Raw genomic sequence first — 17527 nt, forward strand, 5'->3', positions numbered from 1 at the left:
TTAATATTAACAAAACAAACACACAAACAAACAAACAAACAAAAAAAAAAAACCAAACAAAAAAAAAAAAAAAAAAAAAAAAAAAAAAAAAAAACAGGAAGTCCTGAACACGATTTAAGTGATGTGATCTTACAGTCTTGTAGAACTAGATTACACTGAATGAAGAACAAAAAACCCAAAGGAACTATAATTTTCTAGTTTGTAATCAAGATAGAAATTATTTTTTTTAGCTCTGCAGAAGCACAAGTGCTCAAACTTTAAAGTAACATTTTTTTTTTTTTATTTGTTACACAGTGGTCTTCCTAAATATTGGTGAATGATACATATATTTTCTGTTTCATACTGCTAAGATCATGAACAACTAAGGCACATGTTTTTTGAGTCATTAAGATATGAAATACATTTCAAATTGGATTTAAGAAGCAGTAACCCTTATAATCAAAATTAAGCCCTAAAACTTTTGAGGCTGTGAAGAGCTTTTGATACTAAAAGACCACAAAAAAAAGACCACCACAAACTGAGGATTAAGCATATTTTGAAGTTCAAATATGATTGATTATATTGGTAGAAGGAAAAAGATAATTATTTTATTTTTACTAGGAATGTTTACCCTGGGAACTGTGAGCAAACCAGAACTATATCAAAGATCGTCTCAGTTATCCTTCATCCTTAACAATCCTCATTTGTAAAATTTCTGAAGTTATATTCCTTTCAAGAGCCTTTTTTTATGGTGATATTAATACATCTTCCCATGTTTACAGATATTTCATTATCAAAGTCTAGCAAACATGCATTTTTTTCAGACAAGGGGTGGCTACTTCTGAGTTTTCATTGTTTTCGTATCCAAACACAAGAATCCAAGGACGCCTCACTAACTCATTTTCAAAAAGTTCCTAATTTTTTGGGAGCACACCTTGAGACTCCTTCCATGTCCTCTACAGACATGGGTGCACCTAATGTGTGAAGGTCAAATACAGTGCCAGCATTCTGCCATGCCACTGCCTCCCCCTCACACATGGTGTAAAATTGTTCTAACATTACTACTTACATTAACATTCATTAGATCTCCAAAAGTTCTGCAGTCCTTTAAGAGATGACAGTTCAGATGTGCATCATTCTTTTTTGGCCCTTATTAATTCTGCTAATGACAATATGAATGTGTGTGCATCTTTCTTCATTTTAGTCCATATTAAGTATGATGGCAGTTATAATTCCACTTTTTAAAAGGATAATCTGTCCTGAACAGTTTAATCTCCCAACAGATTAACAATATAATCATACTACATTCCAGGTATATTTTCTAAAATTGATGGGTATAGAGGAAGCTTTTTTAAAAAAAACGAGCAAATCATTCTCATAAATTACTCAGAATTATCAGGACTTTGATTTAGAAAAACATTTATAACAAATTAGTGTCATGTCATTGATCAGTAACAACTCAGTCTTGAATAAGATGCATGGTGATACAAACTAAAGTATCAAATGTGCACCTTCCTTTCATGTGTACTGTGTACTACAGAAATGGTCATGTAGTCATTGTTTCTAAATAAAATATGGCTTCAGTCCATCCTTTATGAATAATATGTGCTCTAATAAGAATTCTCAAAAAATCCTCAGGAAATTACCATTTTATCAATCGCTTGAGACCTTGCCTATCTGTAATTTACTTCTTATCCAACAGCCAAGTACATATTACTCCTTATAAATTCTCAGATTTGTGTCTCTACATAGCAATTTTCTTTGCAAGGCACTGGACCTGACTTTCAGATCCTGAGGCATTGGTATTCCCCTTCAGAGCAGATCTTTGGAGGTCCTCTCTCCACAGCACCTGATAGCCATGTATTTCACCCCCAACTCTGAAAGTTTCACAATCATCTCCATAAAACATATATTCCATGACCCTTGGCCAGTCTCTTCTCAGATGTGTTCCTCTTACGTGTTTGGACAACTAACATTATTATGCTAATTTCTTCATTTATGGCCTAATTTCATCAATTGTGGTCATTAGTTCATTTATCTTATTCATAAAAGAAACTAAATTTTGAGACACTTTTCCCCTTAGGAAAAACTCCTGCTGCTGCTGTTACTGATATAACTTGAGCACACAGTAGATTCAAAGGACACCACTTTCTTGCCTCCACTTTGTTCTCCATCTACTGTTATTATTCTGCTTTGTACCTTTCAAATGTTTTAAGACCAAGTTGCTAAAATTATTTTTCTTCTATGAATTAATACTGTATTTTTGTAATCCCAGCAGCACCAAACAAAATGTAGTTGACAGAAATAGAGGCACACACAGGAGGTGAGAATACACTTCTGAAGCAAATTGTTCTTACTGTTCTCATTCAGGACTTTTAACTAATAAATCCTGAGGTGGTTCTTTTGACTCTTGTTCTGTTCTTGATAACTGTAAAGTTCATTAACAGGAAAAAGATGCAAATGAGACCTCAAGATATTCATCACTTTTGGCAGGCAGATCTCAGTTTTCTCTTCCAAGTTACTCCCAAGACTCAGTTCTGGGCAAAATGCTGCAAATGAAGCTTCCATGATCTCTTCCTCTGTGTACCTTTTTCAAATCCTGTATTTGATTTGATGAGATGAACTGATAATGTTTGCTCTGTCCTTCTGACGGGTAATGCCAATCTGTGCAACAGTTTGTTTATTTATTTATTTTTATAAATGAATCCCACTTTCCACAGTGATAATGACATGTTTTTAGATGGGCTGGGCTACATCCTTTGTTTCAGAAGCTCCATTAAAAGCAGGTTTAAATGTTTCCAGTTTACCATTTCTAAGTAGCTCCAACCTATTAGGATTTCTCCACCTGTCTACTCCCCTTTGCACTGGTGAAAATAACACACACAGTTTGTGCTATTTTAGCCCCAGAAAGGTAAGCAATTCCTGATCTTCTAAGTTTTACCAATGTTCATTATTTAAGTGGTTTCTTTGCATATTTAATCAGTCACCTGTATTTGCTGCAATCTGTTCTCAAAACACCCAGACTCACTGGTATGCCTTGAGCGCTCATCACAGTCTGAATGAAAGTCCTCCAGCTTCCACCTAAAATATTTCTTGTTTACCTCCCTTGCAGTAACTCTACTTGTACAACAGCCTTCTCTGAATTGGACAGGATACAACAGCTCGTAGAGGGAGGTAAGCTCTCCAAAATCCATTATTTCCCTCGAGTAATTTCCAATTATTTTAAAACCAGAGTCAAAATGAAATCAAAACATTACACAGAGATTTCATAGGCTCATCACAGACTAACCTTCTTACAAGGGCACCACAAAGTTTCTGATTGACAGCTGACACCCTTTACCTCTGGCAAAGGTCCTTAAAATAATAAAAGAAGTCAAAAGGATCTTTGTACATTATGCTTGAAGGGCATGGGGTGAGTGCAGGGAAAGTGGCACTAAGCCTTGTAAGTTAGGATGCCTGCTGCCTGCCTCACATAGAAGTCAAAAGATACTTTATGAGTCACCCAAATTCCACTGTGAAGAGTCTCCTGCTTATTTCCCGTACACACGCAATTGTCTCTCGTATTCCTTCCTATATAATCTTTATATTCTTGCCTCCATGTGAAACAATGTCTCTTGGCTTCCACTGATACTGCCTCCCTTCAAGACAGGCAGAGGCTCCCACAACGGCGGTGAGCTTGCACAGGGCAAGACACCAGCCCTCACCCCTGTGCGAAGGCTCTGCGTGAAGCCGCAAGTCCCATCCTTTCAAGAAACAGGCGCTGTGGCCATCACAGCGACAAGACAACACTAATCAGATAATCAATAACACAACAAACAGTGGCTCCTATCCCCTGCTGTGCCCTGGTTCCTGTTAAGTTAAAGTTATCAGGAGCCAGGAGGCATTGATCACACAGGAGCAGCTTAAACGGCTGCCTAGCACACTCCTGCCTTCGTGCCAGGTGATGGTTCCTGAGCCAGCCTGTCCTTCAGCCACAGTAAGTCACTGCTCATAGAATAAAAAAAGCGGCAACACAGCATCTTCCCCAGTCTGGACAATGGGTAGATGCCACTCAGCACTCAGTTACAAGTATTACACACACAGTTTAGTCTCAGTAGTTTCTGAATGAAATGCTGAACTCTGCTGAAGCCCAGGAAATACTTGTGCTCCTGATGAATAGCAACTAAGACAGAATTTGGATGGATAGATTTGAAAGTGCCAAACCAGCCTTACAAACACAAACTGACAGCACAGGCTTAAAGAAAAATTTTTGTCCCATACAGTACAAAGACAGTATCTGCTCTTAGTCTGAGCACTGTTCAGTGAGGAAACTAAAGGCACAGCAATGCAATTTGTGGTCTGAAGAAGACAGCAATATAGAAGAGGAGATGCATAAAGAGGTTAACTGTAAAGATTTATATATAAAGAATACAAATCTCCCTCCTCAAGAAAATTGTTTGCAATGATTATATTCAGAACACATCTAGTCTCGAAACTCAGCAATACAAAGTCTCTGGTATTTCAGCCAGGGAAATAGCAAATTCTATTTATTTATTTATTTATTTATAGAAAATGATTAAGGCTTCTGTTCATAAAGTCAAAAATTGACCTTGTTTATTGCATCTTGCATTTCATATTGGTTGATTTGGGTCTTCATAGAAGTTAAGTGACAGAAGATTTGAGGCTGTGTCAATGTGGCAAAGTATCTAGCCTTTTTCCTCAGGGAGAAAGTGTGCAAAATATGAAATAATTAACTGATTATTGATGTTAAAGAAAAATGGAGAAAAGAGTTAATTCTAGCAATGCAGTCCCCGCTTCCTTCAGACTAGTTAATCTTCATGAATTACCTTTGCTTATTACCAACACCAGATGTGTCCCAAAGGCTCTAGCCTCTCCTAAAGATGGCAGACATGCCAGTGCACAGCCTGATCGCATCAGTGAATGGGGATAAATGGGGGTAGCATTCTTATTTGTAAGCAAGGCAGCAACGGGGCACACAGACAATTCTAACTCCACTAATATACTAATGTCAACCCCAGTTAAAAAGCTTACCATTACAATGACATTGTTACCATTAAAATTGAAGGAGCTTTCAGTGGAAAAAAAATAACCACCAGAATCTAGCACTGTTTTATAAACACAGAATGTCCTTTGTTCCTATTCCTGTCTGTCATGCTTTCTTTAAAGGTTTTCACTACCAAAAAAAAATAAAAATCCTTTAAAAGCTCAGAAGATAATGTCCCAGTGGGAAAATTAATATAGTGTCCAGGAATTCAGTAGCAATTCTTTCTAGACCTCACAGAGGTTAAGGTACACAAGGCGCAATAGACAATGGGGCTTTGTAAGACCTCTAAGGTCAAACACATAAAAGAGAAGCTTCTTCTAAAGTGGTTAAGGTAAACCATATACCATTATAGAAAGATGAATTTAACTGAGTGTGTTAAAAATAACTGTATTTTGAAAACAGCAAACATTCGCAGCTAGTTCTCTCTGGAAATAATTCTATGTGGCCATCTGAGTTAGGATAAGAACACTTGGTCCATAACATACAGAAGCCATTAAAAAGCACCATATACATTATTTTTTGCTATTGTATGCATGTGTCACCATCAGGAGGATGTTGACAGCTGACTATAACGTACACACATTTTTCATTGATACCCTCTGTATGATACCCTCAGCTGATATTTGTCCAGTAACACTGAGAATCACTCATACACGTCTAGAGAAAATTCAAATTGTAAATCAACACATCTCTACATATTTTTTTCTAAAATCTCTATATAATTTCTGTGTAATACAGAAATAATCATAGCTGGGACGTAACTGTAATTTACACCTATTTAAAGTACAGAGAGAACAGTATGTCCAGCTTTGCACTTGCACACATGTATGTTTCCTGTTGGTGATCTGGATGCTTGTGAAAAGGTAGCAGTTACTTCTTGCACTATTGTCACCCTGGCACTGTACACAGATCTTACTGTTTCAGCATACTGCTTTGCTTATTTAATCTGTGTACTTCAAGCTTCTTAATTCATGTATTTATAAAATTATTTCAGGGTTGCTAAGATATCCATATCTAGAAGCTGTTTGTTTTTCTAGAGACATATTTCTTTTTATAAAAAACCCTGAAAAACTAATTCCCCAGCAATGCACAACATTACCAATTTAAATCCAACTCATCTACTGCAGTAGATATACTGTACAATTTGTCCTTCAGAATATCTTAAACATAAAAATTCTAGGTTTACTTCCTTCCAGCATTCTAAAAATTATAGTTCTGAAATCTAAAAAAAAAAAAAAAAAAAAAAAAAAAAAAAACCACCACACACAAAACAAACAAAAAAGAAAGCTTCCTTAGGAGTGACTCATGGACAGAAAATGTATAGATTTTCAATTCAAAGCCAGCATAAAAAAAATTCCCCATGGTAATACAATTGTGAATGCTAATTGCATTCCAGTAAATTGCTTTACATTCATCAAACAACAATCAATGGAAGACACTGCTATCTTCTTTTATTGTAGTGATGCTGTTCTCAGCTATATAGATAAGGTAGTGTCAGACAGTTATAATCTTCCCCCTTGCTATTTTGGGGGGTTTATAACTTCAGAATAAAAATTTATGCTGAAATTTAGCAACTCAGCCCAAGAGTCTTTCTTTTTAATTGAAAAATGTGCTGAAGTGTATATCTAGGAGAGATAAAGGAAGACTAAGACAAATTTTCCAATTCAAATACCTAAACTAAACTAATTCAATCTATCATTAGACAAGAATAAGTTATTCCCGTCTCTAAACTCCAGAAGTGTTGCTCATCCAGAGCTCCTGTGAAAATAGTAACCTTCTCTTCTAAATGTGCTTTTCTTTGTTTTATTTGAAGAGCAAGATCATAAAGTAAGCAATAATGATTTGGAGACTATATCTAGAGCTGCTAACCACGTCAAGTCATTAAGGTGTGTTACAATTTAGCAGCCATGTGTGCACATGTACAGTGTTCATGTGTATATTTTTAAAAATTTGCATATGTATATACACATACATGCATACACAAACATACATACACACACATAAATAAAATAAAATTGCAAACTCTATTTTTGTTTCTGAACATTATATCAATTTCAAGGGTCTCTTGCCAATATTTCAGTCCCCAAATTTCATAAGCTCTCGTGCCACATTGTCTCCCAAGATGGAATAATAGACATGATTCACCAGAATTGCCACTTGTTCAAGTAAGAAAAAAAAAATAACAATGGGTTATCACAACCCATATAAAACTTGGCTGCATGAGTGAGCTTAAAACAATAGATAATCATCAGTGTCTTTAAAAAAAAGAGAAAAAAAGAGAGAGTTAAAAAGGATGAAAAATGAGCACAAAAATACTCCCATTTCTTTCCTCACAGTTTTACCAAAATAAGTACTTATAGCTACTGTGATATTCATACATCATAAATAGTCTAAGGGAATGTTATTTACTGATTGAGGTTTAAGATCTACACAGATAACATTGTCAAGACAGGGCAAGTGAGACTGGAGAGTCTGAGTGTCTGCAAACACTGACAAAACAAATATTCTGAATGACTGAGATTAGTAATCATGCAGGAAAGATTTAACTTTAAGGACTTTTTTTCCTATTTCTTGGATCTTTAAACCTCCCTGCCTCCTGAATAGTGACCACAGTAGCTAGCAAAGTGCTGATTTGGAGATGCAAGAGCAGTGGACCCTCTCTTCAGCTACAGTGTCTCCTGTAATGGCTCTATATTCTAGAAAGCTACTGCACCTGGTTTCCATCTCCCTTTTTGTCCCCACTCTCCTCCTTATACCTCAACAAATGTTGTGGTTTGCTGAGACTTTTTTTATTTATTATTTTTTAATAAAGTGCTTGAACTCTGCGTATCCATCCACACTCAAAATTTGCCATGTTTCCTCGGATAAATTTCTGCTGCTTTCCCTTTGCGACCAGCACAGCCCACAGTGTAGGACAGCTCAGCCAGGAGTGGGAAGAAAGACTTCTTCTTTCTGGTGCCAGCCAGTCATTCAGTCAGCTGAGAAATGTGTGAGCTAGTGCCAGATTAGTGTCTCATGAAAGCCTTCCAGGAGACGGGGTATTACGCAGAGCTTATGTTCCTCAGGAATGAGTCTCAAAATTCAGAGATGCTGTTCCAACTGCTATTTATGCTCAACAGATTAAAACACAGAAGCTCAAGGGTCAAAGTAACAACAGTTTTGCAAGTAAGCCTATGGAGGGAATATAGGTTGGTACCTCAAATTTAGGGATGCCTCAGAACACCAAGGAGTTGTATTGCAAACACCAACACTTATAGTTGTACACTTATACAATAGTAGCAGAGAAAAGGTAGAAGACCCCAAAATGCTTGAGGGAATAAGAGAACAAACAAACAAAAAACACAAAAAACCCACAAACCCAAAAAACTCAGCTTTTAAAACTTCAGAATTTCATAGAATCACAGAATGGTTTGGGTTGGAAGAGAACTTTAAGGATCATCTAGTTCAATCACCCTGTCATAGTCAGGGACAACTTCTATTAGGATCAGGTTGTTCAAAGCCCTGTTCAACCTGACCTTGAACACTTCCAATGATGGGGCATCCACAGCTTCTCTGGGAAACCTGTTCCTGTGTCTCACCACCCTTACTGTAAAAAGTAAATCTCAATCTAGCCTCTTTCAGTTTAAAACACTTGTCCCTTTCCCTACTGCTACAGACCTTGGTAAAAAGTCTCTCTCCATTTTTCTTATGAGCCCCCTGTTACATATTGGTTTATATATTAACTAACTTCTAAAATTAAGAAGAAATTTGCAATGGTCTAGAGTTTAAAGATCATATCATGCAGTTTGAGCACCCATTCTGCTCAAAATGACATTGCACATCCTATTGTGAGCTTCTGAAATGGAGTGGTCTTGATCACACTATTTTTATACTTCAATTTCTCATCATTCTGTGCCACTTTGTGTCCCAGTCTGATTGATATTGCTACATTAAAAGTAATAATAGTGATATGGAAAGACTCAAGTGTATGATTTTCTACAAAATTAGTGAGCTGAATTTGGCCCAGTGAAGCTGATCAGAAGTTCCAGAGCAAACGAGGGAGAAGGAACACCAGGTGTAGGATTGAGGCAGTGGGACAGAGAAGCATCACATACCTCTTAAGTAGTATTGAATTGTTAGGTTAAATTAGTCTTAATGGGTACCATCCACTCTAGAATAGATTCATTGGGTTTAACTGCTCACATAAGTGAAATGATAAGTTAAAGTCTTGATATAAAAAAACCTTTAAAGAGCATGCGTTTGATTTGTATATATGATTAACAATATGGCCTTTAAAATGCAGTTTCTTTCTAATACTTTCTTTTAAAGCCTGGATAGTCTTAGACGATGAATATTTATTATTTACACTTATTTATGGCTAGGTGGTTGAAGGTGAATTTTAAGCTTATAAGAAACTGGCATTAATGGGCAACACTTGTAAGACACTCTCTGTATTACTCCCTATAGTAAGAAATTTTATTTCTGTATATATAATTTTTTCTTCAGAATTTATGGTCCAGTATTTTAAAACTAAAGCTTTCACCATTGACTCTCAATTAGTTTTTTTGCTCTGAATTTCATGACTTTTAAGATTTTTGTGATATGCTTTCTATTAGCACAGGCAATTAAAGATTCCCATCACCACACTTCTGTATAACTGATGTTTTCAGTAAAATTAGTTAGAAAACACAATTTTCATATTTACATTTGTCATCTTCTCAGATTTTGAAATATTACATAAAACTATAGCGAGTCCATTCATTTATAATGTAAAGGAGTGTTCCAGCCTTGCTCCTGAGATTCTTGCCAGTGAGCATCATTACATACTTCTAAGACCAGTTGTGTGTTAGCATAAATGATTTTCAGGGACAGATTAACTAGCTAAAATGAAAAGTAGTGCAGTAACTTTTTAAGCCGCTTGCGTGCAAAGACTAACCTCTCCCATTTCCACTGTTTCAGACGTCAGCTATGGCTGATATTTACTTCTATTCAAAGATTACCATCTAACAGAAAGAAAAGAGTAATAATAGTACTACTTCACCAGTTCTCTAACAGCATTTATAAGATGGCCAGCGATAGCAATTTAGTTAATTTTACAATATAAGATGCTGCAATAGTCCAGTTGAATACACCCTGTAATGCACATTTCTCTATGGAAATTCTAATCCTGTCAGATGAGAATTAGCTATTTTCTAACTACACGTTTGCACCATAAACTCTCACTTTAATTAAAAAAAATGAAATACACCCACTCCCCCGTCATTTATTTACTCATTTCCAAATGAGTTCTTGTGCACCTCAGCATTCACATTATTAAAACAAATGCGCAACTCCCAAAACACAAGTCTGAAATGACTTCCTGTGCATATCCTCACAAAGAAATAACCTGGAACTCAAAATACTCAAACCAACCAAAAGGATTTATATAACCTCAGCACTAATGCAATATTTGAAATTACTAGATGCTGAGCATACTACTCCTTTACTCTAGCAAAATATTTAAGAGTATGTGGCACTTAAAGAATGCAAGTGCTCTCACTGAGGTTAATAGCATTCTAAAAATACCACTAGTTACAAGCTGCAGTACTCAAACTTCATGCAAAACCCCTGCTGTCCACTGCAGGTCATTCATTTCCTGCTATAACACTACAGGGACCCATTTACAAGTGTGGTGTATCTAGGCTTCAAAGTCTCACAGAACCCACTGCTCCATGTTACAGAGCACTATTTACAAATTTTGCTCTTGGTGGTAGGGAGAGAAAAGTTAAACTGCAGCTGCAAAGGAGGCTCTTGTACTGAATGTACCACAGAAATTTGTTTTCATGGAAATGATTCAGCGAGAGTGGTACCAGTAAGTCTCAGCATCACTTGTTTGTGATCCCTGTTCTACACTGCTTGTCCAAGGGCTTCCACATGTGTTCTAGACACTACAAAAAGGACCCATTTTGGAACCATATGGCACAAATATGTATCATCCCTCAGTTATGTAACAAGGAGCATTCCCTGCTTATAGGGTAACACATCAGAGTGGGAGACCATAAATGCATGTGGACTGAAGCTGGAGAAGGTGTTCATGCGTATTTATCTTCTTACTGTCTATAGATTCTCTATGCAGCACAGAACTGATGGGAGAAATCTCCCCATCACACCTCATTTACTTCAGTGGCAGACACAGATGAACTAGCTCAGCTAATTTTAAACTGTAGAGCTCTAAGGGTAGTAAAAGTTAGACCTTCAGCATGAACCAGCATTTCAGTAGTATTGTCTGCAGTGAACTCAGCTGAATTTGGAAGACTGCACCTGTCCCTGTATTAGTTTCAAAGGCTCTTTAAAGGTGAAAGGTGGCAAATCCAGGTAATTTAAAAGTTAGAGCTAACTGCTACAGAGCATGGCCCCAGCCATCCCTCACCATCACACGTGTCAAAGGCTGGGACAGAAAAGACTAATTTAAAATAAGGCTGAATTTAAAGAAGAAACTAACAATCTCCTTTAAAAACTGCTTATATAGTGGCAGCCTAGATTTGGGCATTGTGCCATTGGAGAGATTACCTCAAAGCAAATGCAACAGTTTAAACTTCTTTTAGCACATACCTAGAGGTGGGAAGGAGGAGCAGGAGTATCACAGTGATCACCAGCATGAGTAATGACAGAGCTGTTGTCGTGCAGTTCATGTTTTAATGTTGCAATCCGACTGCACAGCGTGTGCTCACGCAGGGACGTGGGGCTGGCAGACAACTCCCTGACACCAACTGCTACCAGAACCGGGATCCAGTTTAAGAAAGCTCCCGACAGGGTGCAAGCCTTTACGGGGTATCACAACAGCCAGTTCTTGACACTTTCTCTGGATGTGTCATATGAATCATCGACCTTTTGCGCAAGCCCACAGAGGTATCTAGATATAACCATACTGCATATGCCAAGACTGAAGAACATTTATGGTATATTTTCACTGATGCATTTTGGGGTTTGTGTGAAGCCCAGCTGGAAAACAGCTACTCACCTCAATCCACCCATGCTACTTATACAGGCGATACTGTGTAAGCTATATACCCTTAATTTTCTTCTCTAAAAGTTAAAGGACTGTGATGAGTTGACCCTGGCAGGATGCCAGGTGCCCACCAAGATCGCTTCATCATTCCCCCCCCTCAGCTGGACAGGGGAGAGAAAACATAGCAAAAGGCTCATGAGTCAAGATGAAGACGGGGAGGTCACTCACCAATTACTGCCACAGGCAAAACAGACTGGACCTGGGGAAACTAGCTTAATTTATTACCAATCAGAGTAGGGTAACGAGAAATAAATACAAATCTCAAAAACACCTTCCCCCCACCCCTCCCTTCTTCCAGGGCTTAACCTCACTCCCTCTTTTCTCTCTCTCCTCCCCTCCAGTGTCGCACAGGAGACTGGGGGTTGTGGTCAGTTCATCTCACACTGTCTCTGCCTCTCCTTCCTCCTCAAAGGGAGGACTCCTCACACTCTTCCCCTGCTCCAGCGTGGGGTCCCTCCCACAGAAGACAGCCCTCCACAAACTTCTCCAACGTGAGTCCTTCCCACGGGCTGCAGTTCTTCACCAACTGCTGCAGCGTGGGTCCCTCCCACGGGGCGCAGCCCTTCAGGCACAGACCGCTCCAGGGTGGGTCCCCCACGGGGTCACAAGTCCTGCCAGCAAACCTGCTCCAGCGTGGGCTCCTCTCTCCACAGGGCCACAGGTCCTGCCAGGACCCTGCTCCAGCGTGGGCTTCCCACGGGGTCACAGCCTCCTTTGGGCACATCCAGGGACTCCACCATGGACCTCCGTGGGCTGCAGGGCACAGCCTGCCTCACCATGGTCTGCACCAGGGGTTGCAGGGGAATCTCTGCTCCAGCTCCTGGAGCGTCTCCTCTCCCTCCTTCACTGGCCTTGGTGTCTGCAGAGCTGTTTCTCTCACATATTCTCACTCCTCTCTCTGGCTGCAGTTGCCCAGAGTATTTTTCTACTCTCCTTAAATATGTTATCCCAGAGGCACTACCACTGTTGCCGATGGGCTTGGCCTTGGCCAGTTCTGGGTCTGTCATGGAGCCGGTGGCATTGGCTCTGTCAAGATATAGGGGAGGCTTCCAGCAGCTCCTCACAGAAGCCACCCCTGGAGCCCCCTCCACTACCAAAATATGGCCATGCAAACCCAATACAAGGAAATTTTCCCGCTTGTAATTTGAAACATTTCTTTCACCTGCCATCAGCAAGTAGTTTTGGTAGCCATTCCTACCACTGTGCTGCTTGTTCCTATCTTGAGAAGAGTCTTGGTAGTACTCAGAAATTCTTCCTTCCACACCTGTTCTTTACACATTGCTTATCTCAGAAAATTACTCATCCAGATTTCTGAAATTTAATGGCATACAGTCTAAGAACATGTGCTGAGATAGTTTCTTTTATGACCTTTAGCAACCTTAATACCCTGTACAGAATATTCCGATGTCTGTCTCTTGGCCACCACTCCCCAGACTACCCCTCTGAAAGCAATGCTGAAGGGGTTCTCTGATCTAGGCAAAACAAGCCAACAGCCACAACCTCGTCCCCTAGCAGGGAAAGTCTCAGCATTAGAACTAGAAGGGATATTGACTTTTCCAGCAGTACAGCCACAAACTGTGCAGGGTCAGGGAAAGGCAGACCTCTCATCTTTCAGGCGGTCCCTGCAGGACAAGACTTCTGTAGGATACAGGAATTGTTGGCATTACTTCTGACTAAAGAGGTCTGTTGTTTTCTAAGTTGAGTGGATGGAGGCCAGAGCTCTCCATACTCTACCTTTTATGAATAGTAAATTTAAAATGATTTATAAATTAATGTGCTCCGTCCCTTCTCACATACTGTAAATAATTGCAGTTTTGACTTATCTGTGTGAGAGATGAATTAAAGCTAGAGAGAGTTTGACGCTAGAGGAAAATAAGCCAAGTAGATGATGATAAAAGCAAAAAGGGGAGAATATAAAGTCAGCTCTGTTGATTAGCAAAAGAAAGGCAAGCCTCAGAAGAATAATTCTTCATGCAGTGAAAAATGCATCTCGGGCGAGGTGGGCTGGAGTGTACGAACACAGTAGTGATGTGTGTGTGCTCTGTTACTCCACCTTGCAGATGCAGCTCCCAGCTCCAGGGATCCCTCTGCCCAGGGCTGTCAGCTCTGATCCTGAGTCACTGCACCCCAGGAGGAGCAAGGGCCTGACAAGGAAACAGGGTGCTGTGAATGAGCTCTGAAACCTCGTGTCCGGAAAGTTCCTGGTGCATCGTCTGCCACACCAGCTCAAGACATTTTTGGGACAAGATATCTGTATTAATATTACAACTAACTTTTGGAGAAAGGAACAAATAGATTATGCTTCTCTCACTTCAAACTAACTAGATGTTCAACTCAGTATGAAGAAGTAAGTTGTATGTGTGTACATATAAATATCAAGAAACATATAATTATTCTCTGTGCTAAAATTCTAACTTTTGAAAATATAATTACAATAACAGAGTCAGGTAGAATCTCTTAAAAAAAAAAAAAGCTCCGATCAATCAGATTAACTTGTATATTGTTACTTCTAAAATCAGATTTTACAATTTGCTTGTCAATGTTTTATACCAAATTATTATAATGTAACATTGGTTTTAGATAAACAGTGCTAAAATAATTCAGAATGTGAAGATATATCTGAGATTATATTATCAACACCTAACCACCTTGTTTCCTAGCAAATCCGTGTTATCGCAGAGAAATTAAATCACAAGCTTCCATTTTGATGTCTGTCCACAAAAGCACAACGTATGTGGGCCTTCACCTTCAATGAAGTAGCTGTTAATTAAAAATAGTCCCCAAAGCTGCACAGAATAATGCCAGTAACAGAGACAAAATGCAGAGATATAAGAGCAGTGCTCTTTTGGTGACTGATGTCAGGCTTTTTTGTAAAATGACAAAATAATAATAATAAAAAAAATCTGAAACCTAAAGCACTGTTATATTCCAGTGCTTCCGTCTTTGTGATGAAATGATACAAAGAAAAGGGCCTGGCCAGTTCATAAGATATTAATTGGAGATGCAGCAGCAGTTTAAAACTTGTAAAAATCTGCTGCAAGCAGGAGAATTACTTGTTCTCTGAAGCCCACTACGGACAGGACAAATAGCAAGGGAGCCTTTAATTGCTGTGACGGTTTTAAGTGGCCCGGACATATGGTAATACACATATATGTAGGTGCATGTCCTAGTGATGGGCACACTGTAACAGACTGCCAGCAAATGTTATATAGCCTCCATCATCAGAGGCTTTTAAGAACTTGCTAGTAAGATGCTTTCCAGAGACAGAATGGTTGACTAGATGAGTTTTACTCCACTTTTTCCTATTACTTTATACGACTGAAATGCTTTCTCCATTTGGAATGGTACAGCTTTCCCATTCACAGTGATTCAACAGATGACAAAAGGAACAACACAATGGAGAATCAAGAACTAATACAAAGCATAAAGGGATGCAGATATCCCAAGCAGCTTCAATTCTCTGCTCACTGCACCTATCATTGAGCAGTTAAGGACATAAAACTTTAGCTTAGATGACAAGGGAAGCCCTAGCTTTATTTCTGGAGATGCACAAAGAGTGTGTTTGGAGGCTGGCTCTCAGCTAACCCCCTGTGCTTAAAGAAAGATCGGGGGAAGGGAAAGAAGGGGCTAAGGGAGAATCAACGCAACAGCCATTCATAAAACTCTTGTAAGCAAATGGCAAAGTTAATATGGAAACTACTTAATGTCACTTGGATAATATATGATCAAGTGAGAGGCTGCTGCTTCTGAGCAAGCAGATGAATGATTAAAGTCCTAGAAGCACATTTAGACACAAGCTCTTTTACACACTTAACATGAATAAAAAGTACATGGGAAAAAAAATTTTTGGAACACCTTTAATTCCCATCTCCAAATTGACAGCACTACTTAAAATAGGAATATAGTTTTTGATAGTTTAAGTACCACATTATCAACAGAAAAGAAAGCACCACAAAGAACTGCAATGATTTTATTACTAGGGTGTGACTAGTGATTAACTGAAAAGGTTTCTCAGAAGATTAGCACTAAAATCTGAGATCTCTCAGACAATGCCAAGAGCTTGTTCATGATTTGTTTTTATAAGACTGCTACATTCCTCACTTGCCTAATAAAAACAGCTCCTTCAGTGTACTGGCAGAAAAGCCAGAGAGTCCACCATGAGAAAAATTGCCAGAAGATTTTCTTTTTTTCCTTTAGTAGGGTTTGGAACTGATATTAAGCCCCCCACTAACTTTTAAGTGAGTGAAAACACACTGTGCTGGAGAACTGGAAAGCAATAAACTTTAGCTCATAGTGCAATTACTACTGCAGACTATACACATAAAAGCTGTCCATTCCATGAAACAAAGAACTAAAATGCACTTTGGAATGTTATTGCTAAATAGAAGCTTAATATGAATTTTGCCCAAAGACTTTTTGATTCAGACAGAATCTCTACAACTTTTGCCATATATCACAGATTTAGTCTTCTCTGTTACAATAAAAAGATCCATAGTTTTACAACTCTGCAATTCTCTAACAGAATAAAGGCCATTAATCAAAATGGTATTTTGATGGGCTATGCAAATAAATAGAAGTACAGCTATGCTTAGCATGGCTATGGTGCATGAAAACCTGCTCTCAGAACAGCTGGAATGAAGTATTATTCATTTACAGTTTCTAATCACACTCAGCATCTAGAATAGAAATCTGATGTTTGTTAATTGCTTTGAGTTTCTTACTTCATTTTTCAAAACCCTGTAACACAACACTGAAATTATGGGCACCATTTCACATCTATAGCATTCTTCCAAAGTGAAATTTTTATTACCACTTGCTTTGTGCAGGAAAAATATACCTCAGAAAAAGGATACAAGGATGACTTTAAACTATGCTCAGTATCAAGTTTTCAACTTATTTTCTGAGAAGTAGGAAGGCAAACCCTATGGGTAAAATTTGCCCTATTTCTCATGCACAAAGCCTGACAGGCAAGAGAAGCAGTATGGTTCCTCTACTCAGAATGGGAGGATTAGTCCCCTGGGGCTCCTGCAGATCAACATGTACAATGATTTGGGGGTAAGCTCAGGTCTGGATCACCAGATCTCAACAGGGATGTTGGAAGGATAAATTCATTTCTGTCTGAGGTCTCTGATGTAAACATGAGAAGCTCTAATTACCTTAAGAGGTAAATAGCAGGAGCCTGAGTCCTGGTGGGAATAGCTGGGGCATTGACTTCTGTTAATCAACCAGGCAAGCTTAACACCTCCAAGGGAAAAAAAATATTTCTAAAGTCTTTCAAGAACACTAATATTATGCTTCTAAACCAGGCACTGTTTATTTTAGCATCTGTGGACAACAGCTGCAGAAACTAGACCTGATCTCTCTTACAGAAAGTTATGCATTTGTGTTCGTAACTAAGTGCAGAATTGGTTTACTTCTGTTCTCCTTGACAGCAGTTATTGAAGTATTGATCATCCTCATTTCATAAATTTTCTTAG

General features: G+C 38.6%; 1 protein-coding gene across 2 annotated transcripts in view; it reads right to left on the reverse strand.

The window, feature by feature from the left end:
- Nucleotides 1-17527, reverse strand: part of NKAIN2 (sodium/potassium transporting ATPase interacting 2) — a 554761-nt gene that overhangs the window by 403237 nt on the left and 133997 nt on the right. The window lies entirely within an intron of this gene.

Source organism: Tyto alba, unplaced genomic scaffold, assembly GCF_018691265.1.
Source record: "Tyto alba isolate M040663 unplaced genomic scaffold, T.alba_DEE_v4.0 Super-Scaffold_22, whole genome shotgun sequence".
Lineage (NCBI taxonomy): Eukaryota > Metazoa > Chordata > Aves > Strigiformes > Tytonidae > Tyto > Tyto alba.